The sequence below is a fragment of the Lygodium microphyllum genome, chromosome 21 (assembly GCF_053477565.2).
Source record: "Lygodium microphyllum isolate KBCC chromosome 21, Lygodium_microphyllum_v1.1.10, whole genome shotgun sequence".
Classification (NCBI taxonomy): Eukaryota; Viridiplantae; Streptophyta; class Polypodiopsida; order Schizaeales; family Lygodiaceae; genus Lygodium; species Lygodium microphyllum.
Genome location: NC_141155.1, coordinates 114,221,611 through 114,236,266, shown reverse-complemented (window position 1 = coordinate 114,236,266; position 14,656 = coordinate 114,221,611).

Below are 14,656 nucleotides of genomic sequence, written 5' to 3'. Positions count from 1 at the left end.
AACCCTCAGAATTGAAATATTCCACATATGATAAAGAATTATTAGCTATTGTACAAGCCTTAAGATAGTGGAAACACTACTTAATGGGTTCAGAATTTATGATTAAGACCGATCAGCAAAGTATTAGACATTTAATTAGCCAACCCCAAATATCTGACCAACATATCAAATGGGCATCCTTTATTCAAAGTTTTCATCCTATCATTCAATATCAACCCGGTAAAGAAAATGTAGTGGCTGATGCATTAAGTAGAAGACCTGCCATTCATAATATTTCTGTTATATCATTTGATTCTTTGATTGCTATGAAAGATACTTATCATCAGGACATTACTTTTCATGCTGATTGGAATAAATTAGTTCAAAATAACTTGATTCCTATTGATTCACTATCTTATAATGATGGATTTATGTTTTATGAAAAGAGATTATGTATAATAGTTCCATTCAGATCTTTTGTTTTGAATGAGATTCATTGTCCTCCATATCAAGGTCATAGAGGTATCATATCTACTTTACGTACATTAACTGAAGATTTTTATTGGTCGCATATGGACACTGATGTATCTAACTTTATTTTTGAATGTTTGATTTGTCAAAGAGTTAAGAGACATCATGGTAAACAATATGGATTACTTATGCCTTTGTCTATTCCATATAGACCATGGGAATAAATTTCTATGGATTTTATTACTGGTTTACCTAATACTAAATCTAACCATGATATGATTTGGACAGTAGCAGATAGATTTAGTAAACAAGCATATTTCATTCCATGTAAGAAAACTTTAACAGCATCACAGGCAGCACAATTCTTTTTGAAAACTGTTTTCACTAACCATGGATTACCAAAATTTATTATTTCAGATCGTGATTCTAGATTTTGTAACAACTTTTGGATTACTCTGTTTGCTAACCTAGGCACAAAAATTGATTTCTCATCTACATTTCATCCTAAAACTAATGGACAAACAGAATCCACTAATAGCACTATTCTAGATCTTTTACGTGCTTATACTATTTCTAAACCACAGACATGGGATACACATTTGCATTTATTGCAGTTTGCATATAACAATACACCACACACATCTACAAAGAAAGCATCGTTTGAAGTGATTTATGGTTATAGATTGTCTACACCTGTTGCAGCTTTGTCAAATAGAATTCAGAGTGCTGATGATATTGCTAGTATACATAATACTATTTTTTATGAGGTTAAAGACATGATTGCCAAAGCCCAACAATCATATACAAAACAAGCCAATAAGAAAAGACAAGCAATGAATTTCAAAGTTGATGACTATGTTTGGTTGAGAATAGAAAAACGTAGATTACAAAGTGCAGATAGACACCCAGTTGTGAAATTAGCTCTTAGATTCTATGGACCATTTAGGATCATTCATAAAATTAATGACAATGCATTCAAGTTAGAATTACCACCTCACTGGAAAATTCATAACACATTTCACATTAGTTTATTACGACCCTTTAGAGGCCAATTACCTGTACACCCTGTTTATGAAAACCCACCTTTGTTAGAGGAAGAGACTGAAATACTTGAACCTGAAGCTATCATAGATACTGACTTTATGACCACTGGAACTAGCCAAAGATATTCTAGATATCTAGTTAAATTTAAGAACCATCCTATAGAGGAAGCCCAATGGATGCACGCTAGAGACTTAAATGCTTTCCCCACTCTGTTAGCTCCACATTGAGCTAATAGCAATTGAGGTTAATTGCTATCCCACCCTGGGGGTATGATGCCAGGAGGCATATTTCACGGTGGATTCCGTGCCATAGTGGATTCCGTGAGGTTTTACGGTGGATTTCGTAAACTTTGATGACTGGGGCTCATACGCAAAGTGGATTCTTTGTGCGAGAAGTTGATGGGGATGCCTATCCTTTTCGGGCATTTCATTAATTTAGTGTGTACATGGGTGATTCCATAGCGGGTGATTTCGCAAAATGCATATTAAATTAATAAACGTTTATGAGTTTAGAGTGCATACTCGTAATAAATTAAGGTTAGGATTGATTTCTAACCAGTTGATTTATTTATGTAGCTGAAGACTGCTAGTAGGTATTTACTTTTGTTGGTTTAATTGTATTATTTTACTAACGATTGTGAATGCTTCAGTTGATGTGTAGAGATAGCAGCAGTGGCGGAGGAAAGCATTGGAGGATAGCGAGTATTCGATTTATCATTTATATTTTGATGGGCGCCATGCCTATATTTTGTCACGCCTATTTATTGAGGCGTTGGATATTTATTATTATTTTGTATGTGCATGGGCGCACGATTATGTTATTTGTACTTGGACATTGTATTGGGCATGCCAGACTCTTTGGGCACCGTCCATTAGCTTTATTCCTATTTTGTGTTAAAGCAAACTCAAAAGCTAAAAGCTTGCTATTTTGTAATTTGGGCTATTTTTTGAGCTTGAAGATGATTAATACATAAAGTACATGCTTTGTGGAGCCCCCACACAAGGCATGGGGGGAGATTGCACCCAATTAGTCTCTTGTTCATGTCGTTCATGCTTTTCACATTGAATTTTGTGCAAAAAGTAGAGTTCTATTGTTCTTGGGGACCTTCCGACATTCACTATGCGAGCGTACAATATCCAATCTGTGCACCAGATTTGGCTATAACTTTTTATTATATTCAAATAATGTGTCTATTGCCCTTCATTAGGTCCTATTCTTTGTAGTGCAAACACTTTTCCCATGTTTATATATCTCGAGGAGAAATGTGCATGTGTCTCCATTGCACGTTGTATATAACATAGAGGCTTGTTGTATAATCATTAATGTAATACCATAGAAATTTATTGATACCTTGTAACCAATTTATTTAGCTTGAATTTATTGTGTAAGGTTTTTCAATACTATAGGCTTGTAGTGATGAAAAACCTTACACAATAAATTCAAGCTAAATAAATTGGTTACAAGGCTTGTAGTGATGAAAAACCTTACATAATAAATTCAAGCTAAATAAATTGGTTACAATGTATCAATAAATTTCTATGGTATTACATTAATGAGTATACAACAAGCCTCTATGTAGATGGTAAGAATAAATGCATTTTGTGAACTATAAAAAATCCTTATATGTATGTTGTGTGGCCAAAGCACAAACAGAAATACAAGAATAGAGCTCTGCCAAAAATCCCTTCTATTCTCTTTCTTTCTCATCTTATACATCATTATGAGTCATCTCAAGAAAGTATTGATTGAGCCGTTGAAGCGACTCTAGTTGCCATGTTAGTAATCCTTGGAACCTGATGGCTACCAATCCTCTTTTGCCATGTCATCATATATGACACCTCCCCCCGAAAAGTAGGATAAGACATGTGTGGGGGGAAAGACAAGAATCCAAAGCTTTTTGTCCTCACTTTTTTGAACTATGTGTGGACTTTTTGTTGTGGCGCGAGTTGCATTGGGATGCATGTTGAAATGACGAGTCCTTCCTTTTTGGATGAGGTTGTAAAGGGGATTGCTATGGCTATTGTTTCTCTGATGTGCTAAAGGGTAAGTGTTGTTGACTCAATAGAGGACGACGTCAGTTGTCCTACTCCAAGTGTGTGTCATCTATTGTGCTTCCCTTCTAATGTTCTTTTTTTGTATGTGGCATACTTTGTGATATGGTTTCTGGTTTGCTGTTCACATTTGTGACCTTGGTCGGACCTGTTTCTATTCTATTAGCGCTGGTATGAGGAGATGTCATGCCTATCATGATTGCAATGTTTTCTGGTATGCTTGTTTGTCTTTGTTGGCTTGACCCTATGTCTTGTGCACCTATTGTTTTGTTGCAGTGTTGTTCTTGGACTATGGCTACTTCTTGATATATTGGGATTTCATGGTTATTTGTATAATGATTTTCTAGCTTGGTTTCATTTTATGCAGGCTGATGGTGGGCTTGGAAAAATGTTGGCTTGATAGGGATTGATGTTGTTTGTTGTCGTATACTATCTGTGAGAAATGGCTTGATCCTTTGGACATGTGCCACTGTAGTGGTTCCCCTTTCTATATTCTTCACCGGATATGTATATTGCCTCAATATTTCTTGTACTTCAAAGGGGCCTATCCATCTATGAATAAAAGATTCAGATAACCCTTTTCTCTTTGTTGGGAAGCACACACTTACAAGCTATCCTTATTTGTACTCTTGATGATCATGTTGGGAATAATAGATTTTCCTTTGTTTTTGTTGGGCTTGTTGTAGAATTGTTTGAACTGCAGACGTTATCATAGGCTAATATGTTGACATGTAGGCATACCAGTTGATTGCATCCTTATGCTTTGATTGGATTTGCATGGTTTTTAGATCAGGGGGAAATATGGGATCATGACCATATAGAGCTCTGAATGGGATGATTTTAGTTGATGCCTATCCTATATGCCTATGTTACAAATGGTAACATGTCATCCCAATTTTGTTGTAGTGGGTTGATGTGCATGGTTAGCATCTGTTTGATGGTCATGTTTAACCTTTCTCTGAGGCCATTAGTCTGTGGGTGGTATGGGGAGGTATAAACCTGCTTAATGCCCATGCTTTGTGAAAGAACTTTCATTATTTCACTTTTAAATTGATGTCCCTGATCTGACAATATTTTTTGTGGGCAAGAATGTTGTAGAATGATCTTCTTTAGCATGAAGTCTGCAATGGTGGTTGCTGTGCTATTTGTTAATAAGGCTTGTGTTTCACACCACCATGTTAAATAATTTTTTGCTACTACTATGTATTTGTTTCCATCTTTGGATTGTGGAAAAGGGTCAATGATGTCCCAGCCTATCAGTTCAAATGGGGTTGATGCCGTGATTGGTTGTAGTTTGCCATGTTTCATTTGAGGCGATGTATATGATTGACAAATGTAGCATGATTTTACATACTCGGAGACAATGTATCTCATTGATGGCTAGTAGTACTTGGCTCTCAGACTTTTTTTAGTAGTTTGTGAAATCCCAAATGTCCAAACATGGGATTGTTGTCATAATACTCCATATATGTATACATTAAAGCAGTTGGTACATAGAATCTTGGTGTTGTGTCTTGAATGTAATGCAATAAATTATCCTGTAACTAGAATGAGTTTGTTACTTTATTTGTCGAGTCCCTTTTAATTGTCAAGATGATTTCTTCTATCTTGGGGTCTGATTGTTGTATTAATGCTAGTGTGTTCTTATCGGTGGGTATACGACATACCTAGGTATTTTGCATTTCTAGAATTGTTGATAAACTATTTGCAATGATGTTTTTTTTACCCTTGGTGTATTTGATGATAAATTTGTATTCATGTAAAGCTAATATCCAACAGTAATAGCCTTCATGGCGGGTGTGTTTCTGCATCATTGGTATCAATGGCTGATGATGTGTCTCAATGAGAAATTATTTACCATGTAGATAGGGATGTAATTTGTTTGTGGCCCATACAATGGCTAACAACTCTTTTTCTGTTGTACTATAGTTTGCTTCTGACTTTGTTATTGTATGACTGATGTATGAGATAGGTTGCCATTTCCCATCATGATCTTGCTACAATAGTATTGCCCCTAAATCAACATTTGATGCATTTGTTTGGAGTTTGAAGTCTTTGTTGAAATGTGGATAGATGAGTTGTAAAGACTATTGTATTGCTTTCTTTTGAGTTTGAAAGCTTTCTTCACATTGTTTTGTCCATTTATATTTCTTTCCTTTTTTCAACAAATTTCTTAGGGGTAATGTCTTACTTGCTAGATTGGGTATAAATATTGTTGAAAATGTGATTAGACCAAGGAAGCTTTGAAGCTTCTTTATGGTTTGGGGTCGTGAAAACTATTATATTGTATTGATCTTGATTAGGTCAATGCGGATACCCTTTTCTGAAATGATGAATCCCAAAAACCTTAGGCTTGTGGCTCCCCATTTGCATTTGCATGGCTGAAGCTGCAAGTTGTACTTCTATATTCTTTGCATCCAAGAGTCCATGTTGACATCGTAGATCCTCCTTCTCCATGTAGGTTGGCATTCATAACCAGGTACAACCCTTGGCACCTCAAAAACTTTGTTTTGCCAAAATTTTGCATCTTTAGAGCCCCATAGTATGGGGTTCTGCGTTCTCTCCTTCAGCCACTTCTCCCTGAGCCTGTCTTCGATATTAATCACCTCCTCCACCATCTTAATGGGAAAAACTCTACGCAGGGTGGTGGGGAATTGGAAATTAAAGTCAAAGGTGTTCTTGGTTGTTTCTTGCCTCTCCTAGATTACAAGGTCGGTGTGGAAGATTGCTAGGGTTTCCTCCTTACACGGTTGGATAGGTGTCGGTGGTACCATTACTCCTTTGCCATTCCACCTTCTTCTTGTTTTCTCTACCATTTTTTTCTCCTCTCTCTTAGCGCCGCCTTTCTTTCTGCGAGGGTATCTGTGTATCACTACTCGTTAGGTCGTGGGGAAGGAGGCTATGGGACAAGCTCTTCCTCATGTGGCCCCATTTCAAAGTTCATGTCCACCTCCTCCTCCTGCCTTGGCTCATACTGTGCCCCTTCTATGAATCCAAGTGTGCCCACTTCTTGCAAGGTTAGGCTTGCCAACATGAGATAGTGACATTGCTATTCCAGGCTAAGGCCAACCCCCACAGGTTGTGGCAGCATCTATAGGCCTACTCTCAAGACCCTACGTGCCATTCCCAGCTTCTTTTGATGGCTTTTATGGATTCTCCCTACTCTACTTGTGTGACATCAAATAAGGTATTAAGGAAGGCACATTGCAATGTTTGGAAGCCCACTTGGGTGGCCTCTGCTTTGCTTTCAGTGAGTACTTTGTCTTTCTCTACTTGAGCTAGATGGTGCGCCAAGGTTTTCACCCTCCTTTCATTGCGGGTTGCCTACTCTTATGCTCTATTCGTCATCTTCTCGAAGCTTTCCCCCTGCCTGTGTATTAAGGCTGTTATTGCCGACTCATGTTCTTTGCACTTGTGAGTGATCACCCCCTTCTCCATTTCCAAGTGCTCAATTTCCCTCTCTAGCCTCTCCTACTCATCTATCTCCAGGAACACCCTGGCTACATGTCTTCGACCTCTCAGTGATACTCCTCCTATTCCTACTCTCTTTCTACTTCTCTTGCAGCAAGCTCCTCCATGCCCAGTTGGACTCTTTTCAGCTAAGCTTCTAGGTCTTGATGCTACATTATTAAGAGTTTGTAGTCACGTTGTAGCGCAACCAACCCTTGGTTCTTGTCCTCGAGCTGTTGCCTCCAAGTTTCCTCATTTCCTTCCTTGGCACTGAGCTTTGCCTTTAGCTCACTAACTTCTTTTTGGTATATCACCACCTGCTGAGTTTTTTCCAACTAGAAGGCCACCACCCACTCTTTCTCAGCTTCCAACTCAGCCACCGATATTCTCTTTTCCTCCTTGGCTTTCTCTAATTGAGAGAGTAGCTCCGTGACATACTCATCATAGTTAGCGGTTGGTGTCACAATTGTGGGGATGGGAGTTGTGGAAGTTCCCACCTTTTGCCGCTTATGCACCTGCCTTGACTCAGCATCTGCTTGGCTACTGATATTTTTTGCCCTACAATTAGGGTTTCTATGCTCTTTGCCTAAGCTAGTTTCTTGTTAACAGTGGCATCGACCATGACCGGGGTGCTCTGGGTGGCCGTTGCTGTTGTGGAGGTAGGTACCATGAAGGGCGGAATGGGGTGGACGGGGGCTTTGCCCTTGCCCTCTTGCACTACGATTGGTGTGCATTTAGGTAGCTGAGTGCTCGAAAATCCAGGCAGCCCTCCTCTCTTCTCAGGCTCAAGGTGTCCATCTTGCCTTGTTTGCCTTATTGCCCCATTGACTTGCATTTGGCTAGCTCGATGTCTTCCTCTTCCTTCTTCCTTAACTCCTCCTCGTGTTCAACAGCCTTTCTCCTCCTCTCTTCCTCGGCTCTTTTTGACTCTTTCTTGGCTTTTTGCAAGTCCACTTCCTCCTTTTTCTTTCTTTCTTCCTCCTAATTTTTCTACGTTGTCTTCTTCTTAGGCGTCTTTGCTTTCCTTCTGCTAGATTGAGCTTCTTGCTCTCCCTCCTCTTCTCACTAATTGTCATTTCACTCGATAGTTGTTTGTCATGACGAGGAGGTAACCTATCAAGCGTTTCATCCTCCCCCTCTTCTCCATCCTATGGCTCTTTTATTGCTTCTTGGATAAGGGCGGTCAAGATTCCTCCATACCCAATAAACGAGGCTTTAGCTGAAGGCTTCTTCCTCTTGGTTCCTTTTGACGTTGGGGAATCTCCACCCATCGGTATGCTTCCAAGGGTTAGTGCTTTAGTAGATTGTTCTATGGTCTTTCTGGTGCGCAAATCGGATATTGTACGCTTGCGAAGTGAATGTCGGAAGATCCCCAAGAACAATAGAACTCTACTTTTTGCACAAAATTCAATGTAAAAAGCATGAACGACATGAACAAGAGACCAATTGGGTGCAATCTCCCCCCATGCCTTGTGTGAGCGCTCCACAAAGCATGTATTTTATGTATTAATCATCTTCAAGCTCAAATAATAGCCCAAATTACAAAATAGCAAGCTTTTAGCTTTTGAGTTTGCTTTAGCACAAAATAGAAATAAAGCTAATGGGTGGTGCCCAAAGAGTCTGGCATGCCCAACACAATGTCCAAGTAGAAATAACATAATCGTACGCCCATGCGCGTACAAAATAATAATAAATATCCAATGCCTCAATAAATAGGCGTGACAAAAATATAGGCACCATGCCTAAGGTATGCGCCCATAAAAATATAAGTAATAAATCGAATACTCGCTATCCTCCAATGCTTTCCTCCACCACTGCTGCTATCTCTACACATCAACTGAAGCATTCACAATCGTTAGTCAAATAATACAATTAAACCGACAAAAGTGAATACCTAGCAGTCTTCAGCTACATAAATAAATCAACTGGTTAGAAATCAATCCTAACCTTAATTTATTACGAGTGCGCACTCTAAACTCATAAACGTTTATTAATTTAATATGTATTTTGTGGAATCACCCGCTATGGAATCACCCATGCACACACTAAATTAATGAAACACCCGAAAAGGACAGGCGTCCCCATCAACTTCTCGCACAAAGAATCCAGTTTGTGTATGAGCCCCGGTCATCAAAGTTTACGGAATCCACCGTGGCACGAAATCCACCGTGAAATATGCCTCCTGGCATCATACCCCCAGGGTGGGATAGCAATTGACCTCAATTGCTATTAGCTCAATGTGGAGCTAACAGAGTGGGGAAAGCATTTAAGTCTCTAGCGTGCATCCATTGGGCTTCCTCTACAGGATGGTTCTTAAATTTGACTAAATATCTAGAATATCTTCGGCCAGTTCTAGTGGTCATAAAATCAGTGGCTGTGATAGCTTCAGGTTCAAGTATTTCAGTCTCTTCCTCTAACAATGGTGGGTTTTCATAAACAAGGTGTACAGGTAATTGGCCTCTAAATGGTCTTAATAAACTAATGTGAAATGTGTTGTGAATTTTCCAACGAGGTGGTAATTCTAACTTGAATGCATTGTCATTAATTTTATGAATGATCCTAAATGGTCCATAGAATCTAGGGGCTAATCTAACAACTGGGTGTCTATCTACACTTTGCAGTCTACATTTTGCTATTCTCAACCAAACATAGGCATCAACTTTGAAATTCATTGCTTGTCTTTTCTTATTGGCTTGTTTGGTATATGATTGCTGGGCTTTGGCAATCATATCTTTAACCTCATCAAAGATAGTGTTATGCATACTAGCAATATCATCAGCACTCTGAATTCTATTTGACAAAATGCAAGGTGTAGACAATCTATAACCATAAATCACTTAAAACGGTGCTTTCTTTGTAGATGTGTGTGGTGTATTGTTATATGCAAACTGTAATAAATGCAAATGTGTATCCCATGTCTGAGGTTTAGAAATAGTATAAGCACGTAAAAGATCTAGAATAGTGCTATTAGTGGCTTCTATTTGTCCATTAGTTTCAGGATGAAATGCAGATGAGAAATCAATTTTTGTGCCTAGGTTAGCAAACAGAGTAATCCAAAAGTTGTTATAAAATCTAGAATCACGATCAGAAATAATAACTTTTGGTAATCCATGGTTAGTAAAAACAGTTTTCAAAAACAATTGTGCTGCCTATGATGCTATTAAAGTTTTCTTACATGGAATGAAATATGCTTGTTTACTAAACCTATCTACTACTATCCAAATCATATCATGGTTAGATTTAGTATTAGGTAAACCAGCAATAAAATCCATAGAAATTTGTTCCCATGGTCTAGATGGAATAGATAAAGGCATAAGTAATCCATACTGTTTACCATGATGTCTCTTAACTCTTTGACAAATCAGACATTCAGAAACAAAGTTAGATACATCAGTGTCCATATGCAGCCAATAAAAATCTTCAGTTAATGTACGTAAAGTAGATATGATACCACTATGACCTTGATATGGGGGACAATGAATCTCATTCAAAACAAAAGATCTGAATGGAACTGTAACACATAATCTCTTTTCATAAAACATAAATCCATCATTATAAGATAGTGAATCAATAGGAATCAAGTTATTTTGAACTAATTTATTCCAATCAGCATGAAAAGTAATATCCTGATGATAAGTATCTTTCATAGCAATCAAAAAATCAAAAGATATAATAGAAATATTATGAATGGCAGGTCTTCTACTTAATGCATCAGCCACTACATTTTCTTTACCGGGTTGATATTGAATGATAGGATGAAAACTTTGAATAAAAGATGCCCATTTGATATGTCGGTCAGATATCTGAGGTTGGCTAAGTAAATGTCTAATACTTTGCTGATCGGTCTTAATCATAAATTCTGAACCCATTAAGTAGTGTTTCCACTGTCTTAAGGCTTGTACAATAATTAATAATTCTTTGTCATATGTGGAATATTTCAGTTCGGAGGGTTTCAGCTTACAACTAGAATAGGCTATAGGATGATTGTCCTGCATAAGTACGGCTCCTATTCCTGATCCACTAGCATCAATCACTACTAAAAAGAATGGTCTATTAAAATCAGGCAATTGTAAGATAGGGGCATGTGTTAATGCATGTTTCAATAATTCAAAGGATTTCTGTTGATTATTGGACCAATGATAAACAATACCTTTCTTCAGAAGTGTAGTTAATGGTAAAGCAAGTAATGAAAAATTACGCACAAACTTCCTATAGAAACTAGCAAGACCTAGGAATGATCATAACTCATGCACATTTTTAGATATAGGCCAATTCAATATTGCATCTATTTTCTTAGGGTCAACTTTAATTCCATCAGATGATACAATATGACCTAAATACTCAATTTCTGTTTTAAAGAATTCACTCTTTTTCGGATTTGCATAGAGTTGATTATCTTTTAATAACTGGAAAACCAATGACAAATGCTCATAATGTTCTTTCTCATTTTAACTAAACACCAAAATATCATCAAAGAAGACAATAACACAATACTGATATTTCAAAAATATACGATTCATCATTCTACTAAATGTAGCAGGTGCATTAGTCAATCCGAAAGGCATCACTAAAAATTCATAATGACCAAACTGTGTCCTAAATGCAGTCTTGAATATGTCTGACTTATCTAGTCTCACCTGATGATAACCAGATTTAAGGTCTATTTTACTAAATATAGCAGATCCTTGCAGTTTATCCATAAGGTCATCAACTCTAGGAATTGGATACCTATTCTTTATAGTCATCTTATTTAAAGCTCGATAGTCAATGCACATACGATAGGTATTCTTCTTTTTCTTTACTAACAGAACAGGTGCACCAAATGGAGAACTACTAGGTCTAATCAATCCTCTATTTAGTAATTCCTCAACTTGACTCTGAATTTCTTTTTGCTCTATCTGGTTAAGCCTATATGGTGCTTTACAAGGTGGTTGTGTACCAGGAATCAAATCTATTTTATGGTCTTCTAGACGTGAAGGAGGTAAACCAGGTGGTAAATCTTCGGCAAAACAGTCTTTAAAATGTGCAAGAAATTCTTTATGCCTAGGGTGCATATGATTTTCTTTAACTTGCAGTTCATTCACCTAAATGAGATAAGATTTACTACTTTTGCGTAATGCACGTTTAGCTTGAGTATGCGAAAGCAGTGGAAAAGCATTAGATGCATGCATACCATACAATGTAATATGTTTTTCTTCAAATTTAATATTAATTGAATGTGTGGAATAATCTATATCTAGGTTATGCTGATGACGCCAAGGCATACCTAAAATAATGTCACTCGACTGTAATGGAACAACTAGAAAAATTCTTCTTTCAGTGTATTGACCAATTTGAATCTCTAAGTCATGCACTTCATGTGCACCATTATACCTAGTGCTTAAGAATGCTGCTTTAATACGATAATGCGTAGGTACAGTCTGTAATTTCAATTCTTTTACTAGCTTTGCTGAAATAAAATCATGAGTACTACCATCATCATGCAAAATAATCTTTTCATTTCTATGCACTGAACATTTCATAGTCAATAAAGAATGTGGAGTTGGTATACCTGGTAAAGTATCCGAAAGAGTAGTAGTGTCGTCCTCATCTTCTGTGAAATCAGGCATATCTTCATGTTCGTCGTCTTCCATTGCTCCAAGGTAGTTGATATGGACAGGTGGCTTCTTCGAATGGCAATTTGTTACTAAATGTCCAAGCTGGTGGCATTTATAACACACTATAGGCTTGGCTTTGGTTACATTGTTTGCAATGGCGGAAAGTCTAGGGACATTAGGATTTGGCTGTGGAATAGGCTCAGGGTTTTGATTGACATTAGATGGTAAAGCAGGTGGTTTTGCCCAATTCTTACGGAAAGATGATGAAGTGAAATGACCTTGATTAAATCTTCTAAAATTTGAGTTGAATTGCTTAGATCCATAGTTACCATTGGCTTGGAATTGCTGTGGACGTCTGTCTCTACCTCACAGCTTGTCTTCAGTGTCATGAGCTAATGAAATTGCCTCTTCAAGAGTTGTAGGCTTGAACATGTTAACTTCAGTGTAGTAATGCCCAAGGATTCCAGACATATACTTGCGCTTGTGTGTCGCTTCAGGTACGTCTTCAAGCATCCGTAACTGGAGTAGTGCATTCCAAAAACGCTTTGTGTACTGAGGAATAGGTTCATGATCCCGTTGCTAAAGAAAGTCCCATTGCTTTATAGCTTTCTCATGAAATTGTGGAGGAAGGAAATTTTGCATAAATTTCTTCTTGAAATTCTCCAAGATAGTGGGACAATCTATACTCTTGCGTACCACAGTCCACCAAAGAGATGCTCTATCCACTAAATGATTAGTGACACACTTGATTTTATCTTTTTCTGCATAGGTTTCCTCATAAAAGTAGTCATCAAACTGACTAATGAATGCAAGAACAATTTTTCCCTCTCGAGTGCCATTGAAAGTATGGAATTTGAAATTTCTTTTACTTATCTTTGATTCCTTGCGGATGGTTTGAGCTTCGAGAGTCGCATCGATGGTACGTCGGATAAGATCTTCAGATTGAGGTTCCTCTTTGTCAGTTGATCTTTGTAAATTAGCCAATTGAACTTGCAATGCTTGCCTAGCTCGCCGTTCTTCATCCAACTGCATCATAATTAAATCCAGCTTTTGCTCCATCGTAGGTTCAGGTAGGTCGCCTTCAACCATTAAATCATCCATATGTGGTTCTGTCATCCTGCAAAACTCAAAAAACCTCTCACTCTCAAAATCAAGTTAGCGGGATGAGCATAGCTCAAGTTCGAGAATACAAGGCTTATATATTTTTGGGTGTGGCTTTCACAATCTTTAAAAATTTTGCATTTTATTCTTCTTCGTATGCTGAAAATGCTTCAACAAACCTGCGTATGCGTAGAGTACCTTCCAATGAACAACTTTGCAGTTCGGAGTTTCTGCGCAGGAACAACCCTTCTATGAGTTTTGAACAGAAGTCAGTTTTGACTCCAGTTGACTTATCTGACTTGCAGAGTACCAGATTTATGCGACTTGCAGAGTTTGTAGACTTGCAGAACTTGGTTGCTTTATGTAACTTGCAGAACTTCGACTTGATAGACTTGTAGAATTTGATTGCTCTGGTGTGACCTGTGGCTTAAATGACTTAGCTTAGTAGTGTAGCTTAATTAAAGGGTAGCAAGTCGTCGTCAATTTGAGGGGGGGGGGGGGGGGGGGTTTTCAACACGGCGGAATTTTCGGAACATCCTCTGAGATCTTGTGATGCAATTTCGAAGCTTTAAGCTTCTTTAAGCTTATAAAGCTTTACTACTAAGCTTAATAAGAATTAAAGCTTTTAGGCTTTTAAGCTATGGAGGCTTATCTCTGTGTATGAAGACAACTTGATGAAGAAGAGATAGGAGTGGTCCTCCGCCTCTGCACGCCGGTCCTTCATAGTCTGATGATGGCAACAGAGGTTCTTGATCGCCAGGAATCTGCCTGTATCGACCGTTCGTGAGACGAGATTGACCGTAGAGCTCGATCGTTCTAGGAGCTCCGCCTTCGCACAAGATGGATAGCGATTGGAAGCTCTTGATCTCAGCTTCGCTCTGATACCACTGGTGCGTAAATCGGATGCTGTACGCTTGCGTAGCGAATGCCGGAAGGTCCCCAAGAACAATAGAACTCTACTTT